Source organism: Diabrotica virgifera, chromosome 6 (assembly GCF_917563875.1).
Source record: "Diabrotica virgifera virgifera chromosome 6, PGI_DIABVI_V3a".
Taxonomy (NCBI): Eukaryota; Metazoa; Arthropoda; class Insecta; order Coleoptera; family Chrysomelidae; genus Diabrotica; species Diabrotica virgifera.
The window spans coordinates 228,237,142-228,252,219 of NC_065448.1; the positions used below are offsets into that span (position 1 = coordinate 228,237,142).

Here is a 15,078-nt window from a genome sequence, read left to right on the forward strand (position 1 = left end):
AAAATTATTATAAAACATTTCATGTCGTTGATCGTAATTTGGGGATCTGCTAGATTTTTAAAATGTGCATACCTCGTAGATTCTGTAACTAATAGTTCAATTAATTCGTCATCAAAAATTTTTTCGAAAAGTTCAAAGGGCGTGCAGTTACTGTATCCTTCGCAGCTGGATGCTGGAAATGGCCTAGCAGTTGCTTCCAAATCTCCGTCTTTGTCCCAGTTTACCTAAAATAAATAAAACTTTATCACCTATATTTTTCGTAAAAATACAAAATAGGTCTAATATCTATGTATACCTTGGTAGCGTCTATTTTCTCCATTGCAAAATCCTTTTCGTTCGAATTGCGAACCTGAAGCTCGGCTGGAGCTCGTAATTGGCTTGCTGGTAAATTATCGACCATGCCACCATTATTCTCATCAGCAGAATCTTCATCGGTCAATTCATTTGTGTCTGGTGGTTCAATGTAGAGTCCCTCCACATCTAAATCGTCCGCGTACGTACGCCATTTGTAACGCCTCTTCAAGGGTAAAGCCTCTTCTAAAATAAAATAAAAACATTCAATAAGAGGTACTGAAAGAGACTCTGGTTGCCATATGGCAATTTCAGTTTTTCCCGCCCTAAAATAATTACACACTAAAAGAAAAAGGCAAACTAATGCAACATTTTTAAAATCTAGTATATTCTTATAAATAGAATCGTATACTAAACAAAAAATAATTTATATTAGGTAATAAAAAGTTACTTACACAAATTTGATGTCCATTTTCTTGCACCAACAAAAATCGGATATATACACAACGATGTTAATCAAACAAACAATAACTTGAGGCTGAACTTTCAGTACTACTTTAAAATATACTTATTTTACTATTCAGAACAGCATGCGCCATCTGCTTTTTAATAGAGAAACCTACTGAACAAATTATTTAGATCACTGCTTACAATGGTTGCCATATGGCAACCATAGTCTTTTAAGCGTTAAATAGGTTAAAATTTAGAATTTGGTTCTGATTTAATTCAGTAACGGATTTAGGCTTGCCTGATGCTTTGGCATATCGTATCATGGTTATCCATTGACCTGGAGCATATAAGACTTAATGTTTTTCCGTTTTTCTATAAAGGCTTACATTGAATCACCTTCGTTTTGTGAATGTGCTATTTCGAAAAATACACGTGCAATGTTAATATTACACTGTTTCACTATATAGAAAAATGTAGCAAAAACTATTCTATATTTATTTTGTCCACCGCAACTATCAAAACGCAAAAAAGTCGTTAAATAATTTTTTTGTTTTTATTTCGATAAATTGATTTATGAGATAGGTAGACCATTATTATGTTTAAATACTTTATAAATTAAACATACGCGCAACAAAGTTTTAACTCATTCAACAACCTTGTTAATCGTCAAGTATAAAGAAAGTAAATATTTAACAGAGGGAGTATCCAGTATTACTGCCTTTTTCACGCTAAAATAGTAGACGTAAGTTAAAATACAACTTTTTTCAATGGAGTATTAGCCAAGCTATTGAGAATTAAACTACGTCGTTTATATTGACGGGTGCGCAATTTTTTGCTGAATTCGCCTGTGTTGAAATCTGAAAATAGATGTAACTTGAGTTACAACCTTGTTCGATGGGGGTGTCGAATTAGTTAGTTACGAAATTAAAAGGTAAATTTATTAGTTATGCAGATGACCCATTTGTACTGTATACTGCAGATAATTGGGAGAATCTAAAATTATGGGCTGAAGAAGATTTGAAAAATTGTTTTGATTGATTTGCACACAAACAACTAACTGTTAACTTCACAAAAACGTTCTTTTTGCCTTTTGGATCTTCTGCCTAACTACGAAGCACTAATAGTATCCAATGAAGGGCGTAAAGATCAACATATTCTGTCTGCTCATTGTGTAAAGTATTTGGGAATTACAATAGATAGTCATTTAAAACGAAACCTACATATTGCGAATGTGACAAAAAACCTTCGAAGTTTACTCTATAAATTCAAATACGTAAGCAACATTTTAGAACAGCACCTTTTAAAAACCATGTACTTTACCTTAGTAGAATCTAGATTTTGCTATAGGATTCTTGTGTAGTGTGGGGCGTATGTCAATTATTTGGGACAACTAAATGACTTCCATAGAAATATTTTGAAATCAATTTATCGCAAATTCAAGCTTCACTCCACTGAATTATTATACAAGGAAACTAATTTTTGATATTAAGCAGCTTTATTTTAAAGTGGTTACTGTATATCAATATAAAAATAGACAAATACTACAGTTTCCCTTGCATGAATACGCCACCAGAAACAGGAATAAAGCAATACTCCCGAAAAGTGAAAAAACAATTGGACAGCGTTGTTTCACTTACGTAGGACCAAAGTACCTACTTTAATGTTTAGCCGACTGATATTCAGAAGGTTCAGAATATAAACAATTTAAAATTAAATTAAAGGAATATATTGCAGATACGCCTCTTAGAGTAATTCACCATTTAATTGACATTAGAAAATAAAATTAGTGTTAGGATATTAGACTCATATTTGTTGTAATTGTATTTTTTTTTCTCATTTGTTGTGGGTATCTTCCAGCACCTGATTAGGATAGAGGAGAGGCTTAGTATATATGTATTCGCCGCAGATTTTGGGGAGTTTTAAAGTCAATCAGAATAAATAGGGGGTAATTTTGGTTGAAGATGTTGGATACTGTATATTAGAGTAGCTTAAACAATGAGGAGGTTTGATTGCTTTTTTAAAGCTCACATAAAATAACAATTATACAACCAATAATTTACTGTTTAAGATTGTTTTATAAGTTTGGGATTTTTTTTAATTACCACGATTTACACCAAAATAATAACGTTGGATTACAACTAGACACTTGACAGCCAATAGTCTACCATACCATGCCTTATTGGCTTTATCAATCTCAAACTTTTTTAAGCACAATTAAACTTTCCTAAATCACTTCCAGTTTAAACAATCCCCATTAAATATTATGAAACAAACCAAACACAACTTTATTCCATTCATTTGGAGCCAAATTCAATTTGTTAAGTCACAATTCCAGTCGAAGTAGAATGTGGAACAATCATTACTCCCACAAAAATTGTGTAAGGCATCGTATGTACTACTAGAATTATTTACTAATGTCGAGAATCACATCGTCTGGACCGAAATTGCGATCTTCACGTTGGAACCTATTAATCTTTCCCTTAAATAACCACTCGACAGAATGGAAATAGACATTTAAGATGTGCACATATATATTCCATAGAAACAACCTCCGAATCCGAATATGGACAAGACATCGAGGACTTGATCTAAGCCGAACATCTTAACATAGGAGAAGAGGAACAAGTTATATATTTTACCAGCCAGATACTCCTCTTAACTTTACCAAGCAAGTGAAATACCAGGTTAAATACAAATAGGAAGAGCCAGTATATACGAAATTATACCTGTATCCGTATGTAGATACACAAAGAAGAAATAAAGAAAAAATATTTTCAATGTTCCTTCCAGGCATCATTAGATCAAACCAATTACCATGGCAATCACCCATACAGAACTTGCCAGACGAACCAGATTCATCCGGTAAAATAAGCGAAGAATAGTAGTAATTCTCGACACATTGGGACGATGTTCGTATTTTACCACCCACGACTTAGCAAGCGTCGCAAATGAGATGGCTGAAGAAGACATTCTCGAAACAGCATCTAATATGGATGTTAGTTCTCAGCACCTTAATAGCCATATTAGCTATTTAGATGGTTTTTTCGGTCTCCGCGTTAGTTTAGCAAGTCAATTTGAATCTCTCTACACACACTGTATATTTTCCTGGACCTGGCTATGATAGAGGAGAGGCTTAGTATCTAAGGATGCTGCGGTAATACGTAGTTTACTGCGGTAGCTTCACGACAATAATTTAAATCTGAATAAAATAAAAAATAATGTTTTTCAGTGGATTCCATCGTCGCTTAACAGGCGTGAATAAACTATTGTGCTTGCGCGTTTACGTCTAAGACATATCAAGTAAACGCACTCTTACCTCTTCATAAACAATATTCCACCCTTATATAATCAGTGTAACGTTCGATTAATAATCGAACACCTTTTAATAAATTCTGGTAAATATGATCAAGAAAGATATAGTTAAAATATCTCGAAATCTCTAGCAGAATCTCTAGGTCAAAAGTATTTCCATGATAATATACAAAATATCTAAGATCTATAAACATTTTCTATAATCTGTAGTTATTTACCTATGTTATTTATATTTTGTTCCGTCGCAAATAACCTTTTTCAGAATGAGACTGTTTTTCTAATAAAAAAAAAGTTACTAAGGTTATGATATTAATATAAAAGAACATACATAAACTGTTTACTAGATATCAACCTTGATTTTCGAATAACCGTAATATATACAGTATAAAATACAAAGAAACAAAATCCGGTACTGTCTATCCCTTCTTATCACAGCTCTACACGCGTGTTTCTACTATTAATTACCCTACCACAAGGGCGATATTCTAACCACCGACGTGCATTAGCCTTCATGAAAATGTCACAAGTGTCAAGACATTATCTCTTTTACAGACGAAATCAATTGTAGCTCTATAGCCCCGATGTGATTATGTTGGAATAGAGGCTGACTCCATAATTTAATGATTGCTGTATTGGGGTGTAGCATAGACAAATACATGGGGTGGATGGTTGCTGGAAAATCAGTGTTATTAGCATTAATGTAACTGCAAAAAAATTAAACGTTCTTCTCGTGCATTCATTTCTTTTCTCTTTGTGATTCTTTTTTAATGTCTCTTTTTTTATATTATTCCCATTTTGGACCACTTTTGAGACTAGTAAATTGAGCCAGGGAAGTAACGAATTTGCCAAGAAAATTTTTGGTACGGGCATTCATATACGGGTAATGAGCCACATTATTACTTGAGGTTTTAACTTGAGTATGTTTAGTCTAGTTGGAAAAATGTGTATACTATGCCGGATAGACACTTTTCTTTCTAGTATATAGTCAGTTTTATTCCCTACATTCCACACCATTTTTAGATCTTCCCCTAATTTAAAATGTCTGGATTTTATGGCGAAATACATTAAATCATTGCAGCTGCAATCCTTTATTACGTATCCCTTTCGAATATTCAATACGAATATTAACTAAATATTAACTAATATTAAAAATATTAACTTTCTAAAGCTATAAATAGTCAAGCACCCCCGATTTGAGTTCGTTTTTTAATTTACTGTCAAAATAGCTGCTGATTTCAATTTATAAGTTTTTGAGTAGTAAAAAAATCACAATCTGTGGTAATATTAATTAATTTTGTGTCATTTAAACAACATCAATTTCCATATTACTATTTTTTTACTGCCTACATAGAAGCTGTTTCAGTATCGCACATATAGTTAAGGTGAAGAAACCACAAAGCTGTAAAAGGTTTAACTGGGCATTCTGGCACTCTGGCACTCCCTATTCAGTAATTTTGGAGTAACAATTATTAACTCAGTTTAACCCGGGAGAAGTCGCGCTCACGCCTGTAGCGTTATTAGTCGCGAGTAGAGACAAAATCTCACAATACAGATTTAAACGCGAAATTAAATCAAATTTCTATTTTATGATATTTTTATTTACTTGTTATGTTAAAAATATCTATTTCTAACAAATTTATAGCTAATTAGTTCTCACCAAAGCCATAAGTTCCACAAAAAAATAACCAAAAAATTAAAAAAAAAATAAGAAAAATTTTTCTAGGCATTACTACGATCTTCCTCGAGGCACTTAGGAATGGAAGTAATGTTGAAAAATTGTTCATCAACTTATCACGGAAAAGGATAAAATGTGAGATTTTTTCTCACGGCGCGACTGATCCCGGGTTAAGTTGAAATACCGGTAAATTATAAAAAAGGAAAAGTAATAATTTTACGCAAATAATTTCAGTGTTCAACACGATCACCAAATAAATTCATGAATGGTCGGAATATTGCTCATTTTAAAGGTCTTTCAAGCACTACAAAAGGTAATAGCATTATACACCTAAAATTTACCGTTTCTCTGTTATTTCAAGTTGAATACGCCGATTTGAGCATGCACCAAAAAAAACTCTTTTCACCTACCATATCTCTTTTTGTTTTATAAACAGAAGATTTATGAAGGAACGAATTTCTTTGCTTTTTTTAAATTCATATAGTTTTTTTAGTTAGATGCATAGTTTTTAAAGTATTCTCTAAAAACCCGAAAAGGTGTCATTTTTCAATAAAAATTTTCAACCACGATTAACTCAAAAATATTGAGTTTTAAAAAAAAATATAGAACAGTTTTTGCTTAGAATTAGCTTTTCTAGTCACTTCAGTGGTTATTTTGACCAAAAAATTTTCCACCACCGAGAAGGGGTGGGAACCGCCCCCAAGATCAAAGCGACATAGTATATAGGGTAGACTTTGTTTCTTGAGCTATTCCATACTATATGTGAAAATATCAAGTAAATCTATGTAGTAAGATGAAATTCCGAGCCAAATACCCTAATTGACTGCCTAAAAAAGGGGTATACTATTTTTCATATAAATAAAATCAGTATTTTAGAAAATAGTAAATAAAATTTTTGGAATTAACAATTTCCTATTGGGACCGTTACAAATATCTATAAAATCCTTTCAGTTTCCAGTTGAAAACTCACGAAAGAAAGCTATTTGTGATCTGTTTAATGACATTTCATTGTTTCCATTGACCCAAATCACGATCTTTGAAAAACTTCATCAAATTATCAATTTTGTAGAAAGGAAAAACCGAAAAATCTCTTTTGTCGGATTTTGTAGTAACCTGGAAGTTTCTTTTCTTTTTAGAAAGATAAAGTTCTTTTGCTTTTAACCGCGACTACAATAATACACCGTAACCATGGCGTTTTAGAAAGGGAAAACAAAGTGAATTTTGAGCGAAACGTGATATTGGCAAAATGGTAAAAATCTTTCATTATATTGAGTGGAATTGACAGTAAACATTTTATTGTTACAAATTGCACAATTGGTGTTCAGTTGTACACTTTATTTGATATATAGAGAGCAATAAATCACGAGTCACTGATCTTTAAGATCAGATCAGAACTAAGTTCTAGAGAGTTTTAGAAATAATAGTACTGAAATAAAATTTTTCTTACTTTAAATTGTTTTAGAAAAACGCAGTAGTGCAGTCACTGAAGGTGGATATGAGCTATTACTTCCGATTTCGTTGAACCTCCATCGATTTCCATGAAAATTGGTGAGTGGTTAGAGGATATCTCAAGGAACAAAGGTGACATGGTGCCAACTTGCGCTTTTACCCTGTGGTGGATGCCACCCCTCCTCAGGAGTGAAAATTATTTTATTAAAAATAACCCCACAATTCGATAGAGGGACAAATTATAAGCAAAATTTGTTATATAAAGTTATTAAAATAAATCAAAATTTTTGAGTTATTAAAGATCAAAGATTTTAATTTTTCGTGAGAAAAATGCATGTTTTTAACCGATTTTTCATAAATAACTAAAAAACTATAAGTTTTTACAAAAAAGTTATTATCAAAATTGAGGCTAATAAAAAAATCAAATAAACTCCTTAATAGAAAAACCTTTCAGTCTTAACTAAAAGTGAGTTATAGGTAATTGAATCTATATTTCTTTCGCCGGGTACCCTAATCTAAGTATTCAAGCTTAAACACCGGGAAAAAATATAAACTTATTAAACATTTTTCAAAGTTCCTAGAAATATCTATCAAATAAGCCCTCGACAAAGTTGCTAGCATTAAAATTTATGCACCAAAAATGTTTCAAAATTTATCTTTTAAAATTTTTTCCAAAAAATGTTATTGTTTTTTGTAACTAACTCCGTTAATTTTTAATATATCATGTCTACCTAAATCCCAGTGAAAAGTTGATTCCAAGAGCTATTAAAAAACGTCAAATACAGTATTTTAAACCTCTTACTTTTTTTAAAATAAAAGGTTAAATGGTCCCGGTTACATGGTTCTCGCAGCAAAATTGAAATTTTAAACGTTTTTATCTCGGTTATTTTTTACTCTACGGAAATAGTACATTTGGAACAGCCAAAACTAAAATTTAGTTATATATAATTTTTTACGTATATTAAGTATTTTTGGAGTTATAATCAAAAGAAAATGAAAAGTACGATAATTTTAAAAATTCTGATTTTTTTTAATTATACCTTTTTTTCAAAAATATGCAGTCTAAACCGGTCAAAATTGTTGACATTATTAACTACGTTAAGCTAAAGAAATTGTTGTGAGGATTACTCCAATTTTTATTTTTTGTGGAAATTGCGTATGTTTTATTTTTCACTTTTTCCTAAAAAAATCGAAAGGGTTCTTTTATTTTCATCATAACTTGCTTAATTTTGACGCTACTGACTTATACTGGAGCTCATTTGATAGGTATTCTGAAGTACTTTGACAAGTGTTTAACAAGTATATTCTACAGTGCATCGTTTTTCCGTTGTGTAAGCTTGAATACTTAGCTTTAAGTACTGGTCAAAAAAAATATACATTCAACTACCCATAACTCACTTTGAAATAACATTAGTTAAGTTCTTTAAATATGGAATGTATTAAAGTTTTTATTGCCTTTAATTTTGGTAATATTAACTTTTTTTACAAAAGCTTATAGTTTTTGAGTAATACGTGAAAAACCGCTTTAAAACATGCATTTTTTAAGAAAAAATAAAATTTTGGTTATTTAATAACTCAAAAAGTATTGATTTATGTTAATAACTTTATATAACAAATTTTGCTTAGAAGTTGCCCCTCTACCGATTTCTGGTATTATTTTTAATAAAAAAATTTCACCCCCGAGAAGGGGTGACATCCACCCCCAGGATAAAAGCGGAAGTTGGCATCATGTCACCTTTCTTCCTTAATGTATCTTCTAACTACTCACCAATTTTCATGAAAATCGATGAAGGTTCAACGAAATCGGAGGTGAAAACCTTCAGTGATTCCACTATAGTCTGTGTAGAAATAGTCAATTGATTAAATAAAACTAACAAACTAAACGAACACATTAAACAACAAACAACAAAAATAGCAGCAATTAAAATTGAAGAAATTCTTGAATGAAATATAATATTTTATTCACATATTATGTGCGATATAAAATTCTTTAAATTTATTTTAAAGCTATTCATTCTGTTATGAATTTTATATGTATTGGTAATTTATTAAAGCGCTTTGTCTCATTATGCTTGAAGTTTGGTTTTCAAGTTTTCATCAAATGTTTAGACTGCGCAAGGCATTCCAATGATTCGTGCATCAATGCTGAACTCGACTGGGGGTGTTGGTGTTTTGTCCGAAGAAGTGATGGATTTAGTTGGAAGGCGTCTGGTTAGGGGACATGCGGTGCATACAATCCATTCTCTGGATGCTATGTAACAGTACTAGTGACATCTACCCTAGTCAGTTTAGAACCTTCCTAGTTCAGTCAAAAAAATTCATTACGTATCCTAAATTTGACTTCAAATTCTGCATTTCTTCACTTATAAATCCCTTAGTCCTGTCTACCGTTTACTCTGGACTACGCTGGAATTTTTTCCCATACCGCACTTTGTACTAAGGTTTAGTAATCTGGAGTATATTCCACATCCTGAACCTTCTTCAATTTTGGACCTTCCGTGTATATGCAATACGCATTTGCCACGTTTAGCTCCATAATATATGGTATCTTGTTCCGATTTTGTAGGGTTTGTTGAACACAAATTGGCTTGAACTGCAGAGATGGTCGAATAATTGCAAATTTATATTGGAATCAAACAACATCAGTTTTAGTAGATGGTGTAGAATGAGAGGCTCTTAATATTAAAAGAGGAGTACGGCAGGGATGCCTCTTGTCACCCCTACTTTTCAACGTTTACTTCGAAAGAATTTTCAGAAAAGCACTTTCTGAAAAACAAGAAGGAATACTGGTGAACGGTGAAGTCATCAATAATTTGCGATATGCAGACGATACAGTACTCCTAGCTTCTAGTCAAGAAGATCCGCAACCACTACTTGATAGTGTCGTTGAGAGTTGTAGGGAGTCAGGTCTTGATCTGAACATACGGAAAACCAAAATACTCGTAATAAGGATAACAACATTTTATAAAACCTTCTATATGTATATGTTGTAACGTTACAAACGTCACATCTTTGATATTTTATTTTTAAAGAATTATTTTACCATATTTCCTTTAATATTTCATTAATAATTATCTTCTTCTAATTGGTTTACCCATTTTCCCCTTTAAAAATCGGTTGGCGCTCTCTTTTATTACCTTCTTTTATTATCTTCTATTTAATATATCTCTTTCATTTAGATCATCATACTGAACATACCTCGTATATTCATACTCTCCAAATATCTGTATTTTCAATACGGAACATGCCGCTACTTCATAGTACTTGGTTGTCATTTTAAACGTCGTTTTCAATGACAGTGTCACTTCATCGACTTGACCCCCTACTCCCTGACATACACTGGAAGGGAAAAATTAATCCTTAAAAAGGCATGTAATTCGAAAAATAAATCATTTCTATTTCAACAAATCATCTTCCTCTTGGGGTGAGTTACACATAGTTTTTTTAATAATTTCTTACACTAATTATATTTCTCCGTCTAACAGTTTTTCTAATGTTTTTTTATCTAACCTTCAAATGTTCAACCATGTGTTTGGTTTCTATATTTCTTTTCATCTATTAATATGCACGTTTAGTAATCAGAATTTTAACTATTCTCATCTAAATTCTATGTAATTTACCCTTGCCAATTACTATTTCTGAATACTATTTGGCAAAGGTATATTTTGGTTTTTCTTCTTGATGATTGATATGTGTCTCTGTTTTATAGTTTTTTGGAAAGAGATCAACCTTTCCCTCTTCGGGAACTTAAGCCTCACATCACCGGTGATGCACACTTGAAGGCAAAGACAATGACATCCAGACTGCACAAACACCACCTCTAGCTGCAGGGGCCTTGGGCCGAAGATCCGCCCAGGCCTACGAGAAGTCTACAACAGCAGTACCATACGACATCAAGAAGATACCATCAGCTACCAAAAGCCATAAGTATAATCCAGAATTGTTAGTTTTTGGCAAGAATTTAAATACATTTGTTAATGCAATTTACTAAGTCATTTTATTTATTATATCTTTATGAACAATAAACATGATTAGTTAAAAACTATGTTTTGTTTGCTTCCATTCCAATTTTCAGAGTTCATTCTAAGGTTAGGACAAGACGAACACACACCTGAGTGACTGAGCTAAGCTAAGGGTGTAACGATGGCTATCTTGGTTAGTTGAGGTAATATTTTCGAATATTGTTTCAATTGGCTGGGGTAGTCCATCGCTTTTTCGTTACAATGTAAATAATAACAAACTTGAGCAAGTTCATAAAATCGTTTACCTTGGACAGCAATTAAACTGTAACGCAGAAAGTCACGACGAAATTAGATCTAGGATTTCTTTTTAGAAGGATGTCTAAGGTGTTATGTAACAGAGACCTAAAATTGGCATTGAGGATCTACCTACTTCGCTGCTACGTGTTCTCGGTCTTCTTTATGGTGCCGAGTCCTGGACTGTGAATATATTCGATCTAAATCGCCTTGAGGCTTTCGAAATGTGGTGCTATACAAAAAATTTTAAAAGTTTCCTGGGTGGAGAAGATTCGAAACTGCACAATACTAGAGCGTCTCAGCAAGACTACTGAGATCATAAGAAGCATCAAGCAGAGAAAGCTGGAGTATTTTGGACATGTAATGAGAGGTCGCAAATATAGGTTGCAAATGCAGTCCAAGACGAAAAAGAACCTCATGATTGAAGAACTTGCGAGATTGGTATGGCGTTGATACAAGGATTCTATTTAGGGTGAGAGTAAATAAAATTAAGATAGTTATGATGGTAACCAACGTTCTGAAAGGACATGGTACAGGAAGAAGAAGAAATGTAGGTTTAAATGAGTCCTCTTAAGGGCCTGCATAGCACGAGCAGCGCATTCAGCTCATACCACCAGAAACGATGTCTTAACTTTCCCATTCTGATATCAAGGTTTGCACCCGCTGAGCGCACTAGCATCATTGTGTCAGCGCCACCTGTTTGATATATATTACTAGAGTGGCGATACCAATAAACAATGCAGCAGTGGTGTTATTTTCATGTGACCTGTTATATGTAAGCAAGCTGTAGGCAAGATCTGATGAATATGGTTTAGTTTGTTGATCGCTGTTGCCTGTAGCACTTTTGGTTTCCAAGCAATAGCTGAGTAACTTAGCATTGGCCTAATTAGAGTAGTGTAGATCCATGCGAACTCTTGAGCAAAAGGCCCTGAAAAAGTAGAGGCAACACATGGTCTTTTAACACTACTATCTAAGTGGTAGTTCCATATTAACATCCTGTTGTCAAGGGTAGTACCAAGCTATTTCTATTATACTCGTACCTATTATAATGTTGTTTTTAATCGCTGCCGTGCGAGTGAACATAATTCCCGAGCACGTACATGTAAATAAAAAACTCTTAATTTTATCATTAAGATTTTAAATATGGAAATAATTTGGGTCATTCATTTGCCATTTTAAAATGGCCGAGGAATGACTCACAAAATGAATTTTCAGCTAATTACTAACTAAATACTGAACAAACCGTCTACAGTTAAAATCGTTCCAGGTTATTATGTTATTAAGTTATCCATGTTATTAAGTTAATAAATCTATAAATAATAAATAGTGGCCAAATTTTGCCAAAATTGTATTCGCGTTAACATTTATCATAATATCTACCGCGCAGATCCCCCAATATTTCGTTTTGCGTACAATTTATCAAATGGATGGAATGGGAGATTTATGTGTGGTTTAAAACATTAACAACAGCCATTAGAATGATTGTGAATAGGGGGTAGATAGTACAGATAGCTGGTAGGTGAGTCAATTATTAATAATGCCACTACATTTCAAATTAGCTATTAATTATTTAGTTTTTTAGTAAATCACAGAGTAGTTTACTGTATGACTGCTAAAAATAAATATTTGTCATCGAAATATTTGTCATCTAATATTTCAATTACAGCAATATATATCACATATTTCACGATTAAATCAATTCAATCTCTTTTCTGCATGTAGGTAAAAAAGTATAAAAATAAAATGTGTGAAGTTTTAAATTATATGATATGATATACCTTCCTTGTTCATCGAATTTTTTTTAACCTACTCACGTTTGACATTAAAAAGCAAAGCAAAGAAAACTTTACAAATCACGCCGAGAAACAAGAAAACTAAATAAAGAGAAAAAAGGAAATACGAAAAACAGAAATAAGAAGAAATGAAAAGAAATGGACAACAGTCAAGTACTCGAGCATTTTACAAATTACTGACAAACGACAAAAGAGGCAAAGCATTGTTGAGAATGCAAAAAGAAAAGAGCTGTTAACCACAATAAAAGCAGCCAAAATCGAATACCTGGGTCACATCATGAGGAAATGCGAAAGATATGGACTGCTGCAACTAGTCTTGCAGGAAAAAGTAAAAGGCAAACGGGTACCAGGAAGGCGAAGGATTTCAACACAACAACCACAAATTTTTTCAGAGCAGTAGTGATGTTGAAAAAGTAACTATTCATTACAAAGTACTGGTTACTTACGAATACCGAAAGTAACGATTACTATACAGAGAGGCAAATCGTTACTTTGATTACTCTGATTACTTTGTTACTTCGTACCAATCGTATCAGAGCGAGTAACGACTATTGTATATACTTTGATTACTTTGATTACTCTGATTACAAAAAAATACCTACCTACTGAGAAATACGATTTTCGATACGATTACCGGTACTCAAACACAAAAGTAACAAAAGTAATCGTAGTAATCAAAGTAACGAATACTGTAAATGATTACGTTATAAAAAAGTAACGATTTGGAACGAATACTCGAAAGAAAGTAACTATAATCAACATCACTACAGAGCAGCAGTGTGCAAAATGCAGATTTGCAAACGACCTAGAAACAGCAAGTTATAAAATCTTCAAAAATATACAGGGTGATCTATTTATGTTAGCTATTTATGTTATTGTGTTTAACCCTCGTAAAGCGGTGCTTAGACTCTTGCGTAAACAACGGTGCAGGGTGAATTTGCACCCCATCTGTATATCCATTTTTCTATATGTTAACGTCGGGGAAATCGATTTGAAAGATAATTAGGACTTGTTTATTATAGTATGAAACATAATTTAACAAAGTACCCATTTCTTCTTAAAAAAAATTAATATCAGTAGTAATTGCACAAGGGCTCTAAAATTCTATATTAATTTTAGAGTTCGAGTGCAATTTATTGCGATTATTTCATGAATAAAACTGTTCAAAACCAAAATTTTATTGTAATTTATTTATGTAAGTACAAATTAGTACAATTAAACACAAAGTTTTTATAAATATTTGACGATTGAAAGTCATCACTTTTATAATTTTTAAAACAATAATTGTCATTAATGTCACTGAATGTATTTTTTCGTAGCAACGAAGGGCATCTGACGTAATATACTTAACGACGGGCAATTATCAAAAATTATCGATTTAATTCAGATTTCTGTAGCTTTCTATTGGTCAGAATCTCCTATGAATGAAATAATCGTTGCAAGATTAACACATGAAATTTTTCACAGAGTGAGCGACACAAAGTTTTTAGACATAATACAGTTATGTTGGGACTTTCGGTCTTTTTTTCTCTGACATAAGTAACATCGACCTTGTCCCGTAGCTCTGTTAGCTCCATGTGGAACACCAGAAACGTCCAATTCAGGATATGAAATTTTCATCATTTGCACAATACAGTAATTTTTCCAAAAAACCATGTAAACGTAAAGTGTTTTAGATGCTGCAATGAGTATAATGTGTTTAGAATTGAATTTAATGCGAATAAAAAAATGGACAAAAATAAAAAAATTTACTAAAAAAGATAGGTGAGAAAAGCGAGGCCTGGGGTGCAGCTGCACCCCGCACCGCCTTACGAGGGTTAAAAAAACCGAAAGTAGAGTAGTAACAAAAAAT

At 32.5% G+C, this 15,078-nt stretch overlaps 1 long non-coding RNA gene across 1 annotated transcript; it reads left to right on the forward strand.

Annotated features, from left to right (window-relative positions):
* The first annotated feature begins 10,166 nt into the window (after positions 1 to 10,166).
* On the forward strand, positions 10,167 to 11,222 carry LOC126886767 (uncharacterized). The gene is made up of 2 exons (XR_007698766.1): positions 10,167 to 10,601; positions 10,887 to 11,222. It is a non-coding gene; the product is annotated as an uncharacterized LOC126886767 (long non-coding RNA).
* The last annotated feature ends 3,856 nt before the right edge of the window (positions 11,223 to 15,078 follow it).